Source organism: Acinonyx jubatus, chromosome B1, assembly GCF_027475565.1.
Source record: "Acinonyx jubatus isolate Ajub_Pintada_27869175 chromosome B1, VMU_Ajub_asm_v1.0, whole genome shotgun sequence".
NCBI lineage: Eukaryota > Metazoa > Chordata > Mammalia > Carnivora > Felidae > Acinonyx > Acinonyx jubatus.
This window is the reverse complement of record NC_069382.1, coordinates 14,691,658-14,704,905: the sequence shown is the minus strand read 5'-3', so window position 1 is coordinate 14,704,905 and position 13,248 is coordinate 14,691,658. Positions and strand designations below refer to the sequence as shown.

General features: G+C 45.5%; 2 long non-coding RNA genes across 2 annotated transcripts in view; one reads left to right on the top strand and one right to left on the bottom strand.

The window, feature by feature from the left end:
• The window catches only part of LOC113604633 (uncharacterized), a 31,101-nt gene that overhangs the window by 620 nt on the left and 17,233 nt on the right, over window positions 1–13,248 (top strand). Inside the window, exon 2 of the long non-coding RNA XR_003426607.2 lies at window positions 1,058–3,608. This is a non-coding gene — a long non-coding RNA (uncharacterized LOC113604633). The remainder of the gene's footprint in view (window positions 1–1,057; window positions 3,609–13,248) is intronic.
• LOC128314320 (uncharacterized) overlaps window positions 2,130–13,248 on the bottom strand; it is a 56,302-nt gene continuing 45,183 nt past the window's right edge. Inside the window, exon 3 of the long non-coding RNA XR_008295827.1 lies at window positions 2,130–2,937. This is a non-coding gene — a long non-coding RNA (uncharacterized LOC128314320). The remainder of the gene's footprint in view (window positions 2,938–13,248) is intronic.

Below are 13,248 nucleotides of genomic sequence, written 5' to 3'. Positions count from 1 at the left end.
TTCACTCAAGTTTCAAAGATAAAGGAAGGAACATACATATGTGGTTGATGAAATATATATGTATACACACACACACACACACACACACATATATGTATATATATCCCCGGGGAGATATATATATAGATATATCTATATATATATCCCCTCCCCGGGGAGATATATATATAGATATATATAGATATATCTATATATATATCCCCTGCCCTGAGCTGGGAAGAGTGAGAGAGAGAGAGAGAGAGAGAGAGAGAGAGAGAGAATGATATACATACTGATATAGATTTCCCTGGAATGAATTTACAAATATTGTATAAACTAATATCTGCGCTGAGGTTTCTTACCAGACCACTGTCCTGCTGTCTTCATGGCTTGTGGCCAGGGGCAGCTCATCCCTACTGCCAGAAATCCCTGGTGCACCTCCATCCTCAAACTCAGCCCAAACCAAGCCATGGCTTCAGAGAGGAGGAAGTTGTATCCCTTCATCTCAATCCCAGGTCCTTATTTCCTGTCCCAGAATTTATTTTTTGCCAGGATGATTAACAGTTGGAATGTTACACCCTTTAGGAGAACCACACCCCCACCTACAAGAGGACTCGTCTGGCTAACAGGTTAACCACACAAAGAAGTGACGTCAATATATTTTTTAAAGTTTGGTTTCCAAAGGCTAGGGATACAGGTTTACCTGTGGGCTTTTTGTGACAAAACACTTAACAGAGATCTCAGTGAAACGAGACTGTAAGTTGTTAATGACTATAGTCTCGACAGAACCCATGAGGACTGAGCTACAGGAGATCTTCAGACAGAGCTAATATAGCTCCTGTAGGTTCCAAGTGGGAAATGATGGGCAAATTCTTAGAGTTCAAAAGAAGTGACTTTTGGTTCGATGAAATTATGTATTACTTCATATGGCGGATGGTAGACTTGGGGGGACTTTGGCAGGTGAACAATGTCGGGTAAGAAAGGGCTATGTGTAAAAAATAAGCAACCTCTGAATACATACACAAACCCTTTTTTTTTTTTTTTTTTTTTTTTTTTTTTTTTTTTTGCTATTCTCAAGGATTCCTGAGATGCTTTGGTGGAATAGAAACTTCAAAGTGATGCCAAGCAAGGCCCTATAGTTTCTCGGGTGACCTGTTGCACAACCGTGCTAGAAAACTTCAAGTCTGTTATTCAGAGAACTGATAGAGAGCCTGTCTTTGGAAGCAAAGACCTGGGTCTGAATCTGGACTCAGCCACTTACTACCTCTGTGTTCTTGGTGATAAAGGTAATCCTTTTTTTTTTTTTTTTCCCTTTTCTTAAAAAAAATTTTTTTTTAATGTTTATTTATTTTTGAGAGAGACAGAGACCGGGTGTGAGCAGGGGAAGGGCAGGAAGAGAGGGAGACACAGAATCCAAAGCAGGCTCCGGCTGTCAGCACAGAGCCTGATGAGGGGCTCCAACTCACAAACCATGAGATCATGACCTGAGCCGGTTGGACGCTTAACTGACTGAGCCACCCAGGCACCCCATTTTTCTTCCTTTTCAATGATAAAGGTAATTCTTATATCGGGACCTGCAAAATCGAGGCTTCCCCAGTGGCATGGCCCACCACACAAATCGAAACCTAAGTGTGTAGCACTTAAGGGAAATGTGTCACTGTCACAGAAACCTAGCATATGCCTGCCAGTCACAATCGCCCAACTCAGCTCTGCCTTACCTTAGCCTAGAAAATAGGAACTTTGAGCTTTATAAGGAAGTCCCCACCCTCTTGGCCATTGATTCTCTGAGTTGCCGTTTCTTATGCTCTCAAAAATCTGCTCTTGCCCCAACTCCCTCAGGAAGAGTGCTTTTTTACTGCTTGAGAAGCACTGTCCTCCCCCAATGCATGGGTCGTTTCCCCGTGAATAAAGGACATCAAAGTCATTGCACGGTTTTATTTTTGTCATTTGACATTGGGAAAATCACTTAACCTCTCTGAATTTCAGTTTCATCCTCTATAGCATGGGCATGAGAATTCTTTTGTCCACACACTCTCAGGGTATTGTCAACATTCAGTAAGACACTACCTGGAGGGCCTGACACATTGTGAATACTCAATAAATGGCTACATGGTATGAACTCATTTCTACTGTAAGTTCCTAAAGCTTGAGTTATAAATAAAATGTGACGAAATATGCATGCATTTTCACATGGGAGTGTTTTCACTTGAAGCAAGTGAAACAATTCTAGGGAGTTCATGACCTCGGTCTCTTTATTTATTGTATATGAAGAGGCATGTGGCAGGGGTCCTTCACATAACCCCATCCCACCCCTGTCCCCATAAGTGGTTACAGATCTTAAGTGGGTGGCACTGGGGTTCACTGCGAAATACCAAGATCATTCCATCAAACCTTGTGAAGTTACTTTTGTCAACAAATGTCAGCTTTGGGATTTTCCTTCTAAAAGCTAAATTCTCGTCTTCCTGGGAATTCTTCACTAGCTCGTTTGAGATCCAGTAGAAGCAAGGAAACCACTTGCTTAGGAAGAGATAAACTATCTTAAGTGCATACACCTTTGCAAAACTCTGCCATTGTGCTCAGCTCAGCACTTTTTTTTCAGGGTTTGAGGGGCCAATCTACCTAGTCAAATGCTATACAAAAGACCTTTTTTTCTGGAATCCACTTCCAGCAAGGGATTAGCACCAGTTCTGAGATTCCATCTGTCTTGTTTACATTCCTTGTGCGATTTCAGAACATCGTGTTCCCTTTCTTGTAATTGCACAACAAAAGCACTGCCACAGGGCCCTGGAATGTCTTTCCGCTCCATGTCAGGATTTCCTTCTGGCTGGCATTCTTTGCAGACAGCTCTGGGACCTCCAGGTGGGCTGGTTGAGAGAAGAGAACTTGGGCTTTAGAGACAGACGGACAAACCTCCAGTTCTGCTGCTGCCATTCGTGACATATTCACTGAACCTTCCTTCTGTAAAATGGAGATAGTAACATTTTAGCCTTTGTAGGATCCTTGTGGAGATTGAATAAGACGATATGTGTAAATCATCCAGCACAGGGCCTGGCAATCTTAGGTACTGCGATAAGTGAAGTCATGATTTTAATTCTGGTGCCAAGGGACCTTGCAGCATTCATTTCTTTCTTGTGCCCAGCATCAAAATGCTCTACCTTTGCCTGACTTCTCCAAAGGAACACACACGCCTGTCCCACTGGAGAAGGTGTTAAGTGATACAGATTCTTGGCTTCGCTATCTTTTAAAATATCCTGTGGCTGGGCAAAAAGGCTCTCTTGGTGACCCACTGGTCACTGTTTAAATCAGTGCTGCTTTTGTGACGTCGCTGGAGACAGAGGAGGGACACCTGACTGTTGACTGGGAAGCAGACACGTGAAGGGCCTTGTAATGATGTCCACCTGAACACGATGATCCAGAACAGCTGTGGTGTCTCGGCAGCTTGCCCTTTGCAAGGTTGGAAAGGAGTGGGTGTGGCCACAGGTCCTACGCTCTCGTTGTGCACGGTTATGGGCCAGGAACGCTCACTTGGCAATGAATACATTGTCACCGAACTTGCCGTACGTGGGGGCTACTCTGTCAAGGTGAAGGCCCCAGGCAGGCCCCCGAGCAGTCTGAGAAGCCTTATGTGGGTGAGTCTTGCCATGGAGCGGGGAGTGGGCTGGTGTTTGCCTGGTGTGTGCAGAGCATTTGCTCTTGGCTGGTGGTAAGCACCTCATGGCGTGATAGTGGGGGGGCTGGCCGTCGTCATCACACTGCACGGTGGAGGGAGGACGCATTTAATTTTTTTTTAATATTCACTTATTATTTTGAGAGAGAGAGAGACAGAACGCAAGTGGGGAGGGGGAGAGAGAGAGGGAGACACAGAATCTGAAGCGGGCTCCAGGCTCTGAGCTGTCAGCACAGAGCCCGATGCGGGGCTCGAACTCACGAACCATGAGATCATAACCTGAGCCAAAGCTCAGACGCTTAACCGACTGAGCCACCCAGGCGCCCCCAAACACATTTTAGAGTTACATAGTTCTGGAGTTGAATTTCAGCTCAGCCACTCATCATTTGCTTTGAACAACCTACTTAACCTTGCCCAGGTACCTCCTTTTAAAACAAAACCAATGTCTACTTTACAGAATGATTGTTACTATTATAGAAGTCCTGGACTTTGTACAGTGCCTAGTACAATGGGATAACAGTCCATGATAGTTTACATTGCCGTTACTTAAAAATAATTTAGATCTACATAGAAGGAGGGTGATGGGCCCGCACAGCAGGCCGGTTTATTATGCAAATGAATAGGGTTTTATACAGGCTCGCTTGCCCCAGGCGTTACGTTATTAGTAGCTGCTTACAAAAGAATAAGGGCAGCTAGAATTTATTACTAAGTGAAATCCTGGCCAAGGCCTAACCTCACAGCAAATATGTTTTTCTTTTTTTAATGTTTTATTTATTTTTGAGACAGAGAGAGACAGAGCATTAGCAGGGGAGGGGCAGAGAGAGAGGGAGACACAGAATCCGAAGCAGGCTCCAGGCTCTGAGCTGTCAGCACAGACCCTGATCCAAGGCTCGAACCCACAAACTGTGAGATCATGACCTGAGCCAAAGTTGGACGCTCAACCGACTGAGCCGCCCAGGCACCCCGCAGCAAATCTTCTGGCTGCCCAGTGCTGGCTTCTTAAAGTTGGCCTGCAGGCACCCGCCATGCTAATGTGTCTATCTGTCATTAAGGATGGAAGGAACGCTCTCCTTCACAAGGCCTCCCATATATGGTCCTCCTCCAACCCCTTGGGTGAAGGAACATGGCAAACATGAAAGGTCATAGCACCACTGTGCCGAGCGCAAGTCGGGCCAGCACAGCCTCATCCATCTGTGCTATGTCGTCATGGGAGGGACCGTCTGCCAGCTCCAACGCACTTCTGCAAACTATAATGCAGACCAAGGCAGCAAGCATGGGTCTGTTGTGACTGGACTTCAAATAATAATGTGTGGCACTACCCCATAGGCTCGGGGATGGGTAGCATCCACGGTGTAAATGAGATGGGTGGAGAAGTGTTGGTTGTTCACCAAAGAACTATGCTCCTTTCTGTGTTGCTGGGAAGTGGATGGTCAGCCAGGGATAGCATCGCCCAGAAACACTTGCATCTAATTTGAGCCATGTGATGAGCTCTGGCCATCAGGATGTGGGCAGAAGTCATGTAAACACATCTAAGCCTGGCCTATAAAAATATGACGCTTTGCTCCCTGTGTTCTGTATGTTGGTTGGATGTCTGTGCCATGGACAGCGCTGTGAGCCATGTGTTGAGGACACTCATGCGTTTGCTTTCTCAGCTGGGGTCACCAGAGGGCTGTGCAGAGTGGAGCCTTGCGTCAGTCGGACTCTACATGAGTGGGACATAACTTTCATAAGTAAAATTGTGTATTTTATATAAATCAATAATACTATTTTGCGGGTTTATGTGTAATAACAGCCAGCACCATTGTAACTAATACAAGATGATCTGTAATTGACTTTTTCCAGAATGTCACCATAGGTAAACTGGAGATTTGACTAGTTAGTGATCAGATAATTGAGGATGTTGGGCAGGTAATTACACTAAGAAGACTGAAGTCCCTTAAACCAATACTCAGCTCATGATTACACCTTTTAGGACAAGAAGAAGAAAGCCTGATATTTAAAATATAAGTCTGGAGCCTCAAGTAGACCTGTAATGCATAATAAATCACAGCTAATACAGAAGGAAACATCCATTTACTACAGACTTTAAAAAGTTCTTTCTTGGAATTTCTTTATCCAAACAAAGAGTTTTGGAATTTCCTGCTCAGTAATCATTGATCGATTGATTGATTGAAACATCCAAGAACTTCATATTCCCATCCTGGTCCATGCGAAATTATTCAGTTGTCTTAAGCAAAGAAAAATAATAGTCCTAATAGTAATTTCTTGGATTCCTAAATGTCTTCACAATATCGATTGACATCTACTTAACTGTCAAGACGTTACAAAGTCTACCAAGTTTTATTTTTCATTTCAGCCGTTCCCCATATAATGAATGGGTCCCGTGTTTGGACAACTCACTTTCACTTCAGCAACTTCTGTGGGGATTATTCTCCTTTCCTTTATGAGCCTGTCACAGAGATTCCTTGGACTGGGAAGTTTGCCCAGCCCCTCACATGTCAGCCACAGAAGGCAAAACTCACTTCCCTTTTCTTCCCAGCAACAATTACTCTGTCCAAGCTTCAGGAAGTCCTGTACACCGTCAGCTGTGGTGTGTGTGTGTGTGTGTGTGTGTGTGTGACCCACAATGTGGCATAAAAAAGACATATATAAGAAACAACAGAAAGGACTATTACTGCGACTGCCTGGAAATCCCTAACCTGTCTGAGATGTGTCCTCCCACAGGGGCCCCTCCTGACTAAGTTGGGTGGTGGTCTTCCCTAGAGCAGGAAGGCAGTGTACCCGGGGATCCTGGGGAGGGAGTTGTGCCTATTTTCAGCAGTCTGTAGGCACCCAAATTCTGCTCACTTTTCTCTTCTAGAAAAGTGATAGACTCCCCCCAAATATCTTTTCTTGCTTCAAGTCAAAAAACTGTCTTAGAAGTGATGCTCATAATGTTTTTCTCTCATCCAGCACTGGAGAATCCACTGACACTGCCCTAGTTTTCCTGGGCGTTCGTCTATCTGATGACTTCATGGTTGTGGTCATAACTCTGACTCAGGATACCCCTGATTACTTACTGTTGTAAGTTCAGTGAAAATACCTATACAGTTCATACCTGGTACCCCAGCTACTGTTGCTGCATAAGAAGTCACCCCCCAAGTTTAGTGGCTTAAAACAACTTTATTATTATGCTTATGGATTGTGTGGTTTTGGAATCGAGATAGTGGGAACGGCTGTTCCATAATGTTGGGGGCCTAGACAGCCTTGGCTGAGTGAGAGCCAGGCCAGCACGACCTCATCCGTCTGGGCCGTCATCATGGGAGGGACCATCTCCCAGCTCCATAGCACTTAGGGTTGTTCCATAATGTCTGGAGTGACATGAAATTGGGGGACAAAGTGATCTGAGGACTCCTCCACTCACATATCTGGTCCCTGATTTGGGATGAGATATTTGAAGATGAGCACTGTGGACTGAGCACCCATCCAGGGCCTCTCCATGGGGTGTGGTTTCCACACAGCACGGCAGCCTCAGGGTGGCTGAACTGCTAACATGGAGGTTCAGGGCTCAAAGCCTAAGTGCTTCCGCGGCAAGACGAAAGCTTGATGAATGCCTTTGTGACCTGGAAGTCATGCAGCACCGTTTCCATTGCCTTCTATCAGTGGCAGTCAAGCCACAACCCTGCCCAGACTCAAATGAAACAGAATTAGACCTTGTGCCTTGACAGGTTATTGGCAAGGTTCCGGAAGGGCCTGGATGGAAGATGTTGTGATCTTCTTATCTTGGGAAAATACAGGCAGCCACAGTGGATTCTGCTTTTAGAGGTTTGTGTGGATTTGTGTTGCAGAATTTGAAGCCACACGTGTTCGGTGCTCTGCACTTTGCAAACAAAGTGCCCTAGGGGTCCCGGAGTGGGAAAAATCTTTACTTATCGACATGAGTCTGGTTGCGTTTTAGCTAAACCTGGAAAGATGAAGCAGACCAGAGGGGACACTAGGCAGAGGAGATCGTGCTTTTAGATACAGGGAGATGGGAAGTACAGGGAAATGTGACTATATCCTAAGACTACAATATTGGAGAGGGGCTCTGGGGCAGATGGAGAGAAATTTGACATGTCCATGGAACCGTGATTTGTCTCAGCAGCTGACTGACAAAGCGAAAGACCGGAGGAACTACTTATATCAGTCCCTTCTGCCCTCCCCTTCCCTCCACGAGTCTCTACATTTTAACATTTTATTTGTAGTGCTTTAAATAAAATGTGTACTCCTTTGCTCTTGGGATATATTTAAGCATAAACATGCCTTGATATCTTTAAGGATCTCATTTTTTTAATTTGAGAGAGAGAGAGAGAGCATGAGAGTGTGCCAAGTGGGGGGGGGGCAAAGGGAGGGAGGGAAAGAGAGAGAGAGAGAGGGAGGGGGGGGGGAGAGAGAGAGAGAGAGAGAGAGAGAGAGAGAATATCTTAAGCAGGCTCCTTGCTCAGCACAGAGCCCAATGTGCTCGCACCCACAATCCTGGGATCAGGACTTGAGTGGAAATCAAGACTTGGATGCTCAACCGACTAAGCCACCCAGGTGCCCCTTGGGTTCTAATGTCTATACTACATCTTTGCACACTTTATCTTGCCCCCACTCACTTCAGTTTTCCCCAAGACCTTATTCAAAATGTGGAGAGAATGGACCCACTTGGACTCTCTTTCTCCTTGGTTGTCTGCTCCTTTAATTCCAGCTCTCTCCTCGCTCTGTAAAACTGCGCTTGATCCTGTATTGCACTTACTCTTATCTTTAGATATATGTGTTATTCATGTTTTTAAAAGCCTGGATGCTGACCAGTCATCTTGAACATTTTGCAAGGCAAAGTTATTGAAAATTGGGGCAATAGTTAATCACCTTTGTATCCTAGCAGAAAGGTAGGAAAGATGCCGTAGTTGGCTCAACTCAACCCATGCCTGAGAGTACACCTGGGTGTTATTCAAATCAAGAGTGAGGAAGGAAAGTTAACTTAAAAATACCCTATGTGTATCTGAATTGGGCAATTGCTGTGGGGAATAAAAAGACAAAGAGGCATTCAAAGAAGCGCGAACACACAGAAGGGTAACAGAGTGGTAGCAGAATCATGGCATCCCTAAAAGGTCCACACCCAAATCCTTGGAAGCTGTGCATGTGTTCCTTTACACAACAAAAGAATGTGTAGATATGATAAAATCAAAGCTCTGAGATGGGAAGTTAGCCTGGATTATCCAGCTTGGCCCAGTGTAATCACATGGGGCCTTTATGTGAAAGAGGGAGGCAAGGAAGTCAGTTATGCAATATGAGAATTGACTGGCCAATGTTGGCTATGAACCAAGAAATGAAAACAGGTTCTAGAAGCTGAAAAAGGCAAAAGGGAACAGAGCTCTGCCTCATCTTGATTTTAGTTCAGTAAGACCTGTTTTGGACTTCTCATCTTCAGACCATGAGATAAGATATTTGTGGTTTTTTTTTTAAGCCACTGATCTTGTGGTAATTTGTTACAGCAGCAATAGGAAACTAATACAAACAGCAAAGTTAAATGAGACACAAATCCAGAAAATGGTGCCATGGGTCAGTAGCCAGAAATTGTCAAATATTGGGTTTTCTATAATGCGATATATGTATCCTCCCCTACTAAAACAACAACAACAACAACAAACAACAACAACAAATGCTTCCGTCTGTAAAATCAAGCATGAAAAGTAACTGGGCTCTAAGTGAAAATATGATTGTGGCAAATCACTCAAAGCTTATGGAGTTTAGAATCAGAGCACTACTAAAACAATAACAACACCAATAAAAATACTGGTACAGTTAATCTCTGCTGGCATGGCATTTACCTCTTGCTTTCTCCTTGAGAATGGAACGTTCATAGGGCAGTTGTTTCTGATAGTGATCTGCTTCATGAAAATTAAAAGTACAATCTTGGGACGCCTGGGGGGCTCAGTTGGTGGAGTGTCCAACTTCAGCTTAGGTGGTGATCTCATGATCTCATGGTTTGTGAGCTCGAGCCCCGCATCTGGCTTACTGCTATTAAGCGCAGAGCCAGCTCCAGATCTTCTGTCCCTCTCTCTTCCCCTCCCCCGCTCATGCTGTTTCTCCCTCAAAAATAAAATAAACATTTTTTTTTTTTAAGTACAATACTGAGATAGTCTTCTTGGTCAATCATTTCTTTTTAAACACTGGAGGAAATGTCTCTGCAAATTCTTCATTTCCACTTACAACTTCCCCAGACATATTGGAAAGTCCAATTTCTTGAAGTTATGAAACCAGTTCCTACTTGCACTAATGGGAGACGCTTTGGCAAGATGCTCAGAGTCTCAGATTTTTCTTCGAGTTTTCATTTGGTGCTAAAACTTTCTATTTAAATCTGAAACCCTTGCTGATCATTGCTTCCAAATGGTGATCTGCTTGGAATAATTGAGCAAAAGCAGACTGTAATTGGTGGAAACAGTGAGCGCTAGGAATTTAAATGAAGGTGGCAGTGTGGTGGCAAAGGCCTCCTGCTGGTGGCCTTGAGCAGAGCCTTGAGAATGGGTAAGACTGTGGAGGGTATGGAGTAACTTCCAGGTGGAGCGAAGAACAGTGGCGGCACCATCCAACATGGGGTGTGCCTGGTGAACTGTGTTTGGCTCCAGTACCAGAGGCTGGCACAGTCACGATGGCTGCAGGTGGCAGACCTCCTATCCTCGGGGTTGTTTCTCATGGTCTTGGACTGCAGGCACCAAGAAGCTTCTCTCAAGGAGGCAGTGCCACCCCTACGATCACGCTTACATACACTGTGACTTCCTCACGTATCCTTCAAGCTGTCTCGCCCCTGTAACTCCCCCTTCACGTCAGCCTCCTGTGATTTTGTGGCCCTGGAACTCTTAGAGGAAATAAAAATATACAAGAGCAGGTTCTAGACGTGCACGCTTTTCCAACTTTTCCAGCACAAGGTCCTTCCACAATTTCAGTGCCTCTGCCTATCACAGATATCAGTGAGAGAAAAAGCCTCACCAACAAAGTCACCATAGGGTGGGGAGGTGGCCTTCAAAGGCACACCCACGGACAGATATTAGAACCTCCTGTATATGAATGTGTACAATGAATTTGTACCCATTTCTCAGCCTGAGCCACTCTTACCCCACGTCTGTTCTTCATCCTCCCTGACCTGTGGGGTCGGTCCCCACTCCTCCACCACCTCCTCCTCCTGCCCACATTCCTCTCGGTGCCTCTTTCCCCGCTTTGCCCTTCAAATGCATCCTCTAAATTGGAAGATGACAGTTGCACTGGGAAGGGGCTGCAGCTGTGGAGCCCCCGTGTGGCCCCCGGGCTCCTCACTGTGCACCCTAGAAGATCTTTGTGTGGTGCTTCTGTCCTTGCCAGTTGCCAGATCTGTCCTGTTTGTGCTACTGGACTTGGGGCTGGCCTTATCCTTTGTTCCAAAAGAGCGTGCATTCATCACAGCTTTTCTAGAGTCTCTCCTGCCTGTTTGCCTGCTGTTCATTCAGAAGTAACTCAGTGATGGCTTAATGTCTGGGCCGCACAGCATGCCCAGTCAGAAAAGAAATAAGTCCTTAAGGGCATTCAAAAGAGAGCCACAAGGACAACTGGGGAAACTGAGGCCACACAACCTGGAAAATAAGGCAGGCCGCTGGGGTACTTGTAAATGTGACTTAGAGGGGGTGCTCTGTCACGATCACAAGATTCAGAAAGAGACTGGAGGATGAGCTATGTGTGTGCAACTTTTTCCAGTCACGTATTCAAGAAATAATAATGAAAAATGAGTTCCGCGCACTGGATTAGTAAGTGCCGATAAGGCACAGATTGAATATGTAAGTGAATTGGATTTAAATTACGCATTAAGGAGCTCTTTCGAGGGCAATTATCAGTCCTCCTTTGGAAGACTTTAAAAAGAGGATCGATTAAACTAGGTTTAAATGGGGACTGTGGAAAGCAAGAGGAGGAAAGGGTTATGGAGGGAGCTTTCTCGGTGCAGCGCCCTCAGCCCCGCCCGCCCGCGAGCAGCACCTTCAGGTGTAAATATTTGCCTGCCCCTTGTTCAGCAAATCCTTGTCCGGCCACACCCACCTGCTTCCAAGGGAGCCCATGATAAACCGGTGCAGTGACAATGATATTGGCCTTGGTGTTCTAAAAGAGGCACATGAAGTAGTGTGGACCTTGGCCTTCAATTAACATCACAGAGAAATGAACTCCCATCATCCCACTGGATTAGCAACATGATCAGGTGGTTTTTTTCCACCTACTATATTCCAGGACAATGCTCCAGGGAAAAGTCTAGAGAGTCAGCACTAGCTCAGTACAGTACCCGGCGCGGGGCGGGGGAGCACTGGAGGAAAAAGAAAAGGACTTACGTGTTTTTCAAAACTGCTGCCAAAAGATAAGGTTGTTTATGCAACTCCTAACACTGATCAGGGGAGGACTGGGAAACCAGGATGGAAAGAACTTCGGTCGGCTGATAAATACACAATTCACATCACCCAGGCAGGGAGAAGGGTTGAGTAGGGTCTGTGTGTACCAAGAGTCAAGGAGCAGTACCTTGAAGGCATATCTGGGGCTAGGTATCTTACTTCATTTGTACGGAGTGATGATTTGGAGTCTACATTCAGAAAAACAATTTTTCTAACGGAGCACCAGGCCACAGACACAGGCCTCTTAACAGACCCAGATGGTCAGTGGATTAAAATGATGACTTCCCATGTCCTGGGTGCCAGATGGCTCTCCTGTTGGCCTCACACTGACCTCTGGGTAGCAGAACCTTACCATCAGGGAGCAGGCATTGGGGAGGAATTGAGGCCAACTGGGGTGTTATAAAAGGAGTCGGTCACCTGTGAGTCCTGGCTATTACCGGGAAGTGATCTAAAAAATGAAAATAGATATGCATATCAGAAGTCAGAACAGATCTTTTACTGAAAGGCAATCTGGAGAAGTCCATTGACTTCAAGGGATTAAAACCCCATTGATCTCTGGGTGGAGACACTGAAATTTCCTCCTTGCTGCTCTGGGCTCTGAGTGTGACCAGACCGCGCCTTTGGACCTCTGTCTGGTGGGCAGGCTCCAGTGGACGAAGTCTTAGTTGGATCATTTTGTGGAAGAACAGAGACTTTGATGAATGCTTCTTTGGCAATGACAAGCTTTTTGCACCTATCATTAGAGTCAGGAGGCAAGTTCCAAAACCCTTCTCAAGTGGAACTTGAGGAGATCCAAGGACGTGTCATAAAGCCTGGGGAATTTACCACTAGGCACAAGGACATAGCCACAACATAGGGGAGTATGGATGTGGGACTCCAATCCAGCCATGGGCAGAGTTCTCATCAGAGGGCACTCCACCAGCTATGCTGAGGCAGCTCTCCCAGGATGATCCCAGCTCAGAGGAGACGGTCTAAGGTGTCCGTGTGACGATTAATGACATTGGATCTTTCTCCAATGTCAGTGTGGGAATCATGAGGCTTCAGATTAAGATTTAAATGTTGGCCGAATGCTTCTGTGTGAATTATATTTTTAAGTTGTGACTTCCTTCCTGTATGTTGTGGCCGGTGCATAAACTGGAGGAGGGACAGTTGGTGTCACTCTACCAGAGATGTTTCCCCAGATTTCTGGGTGGATTC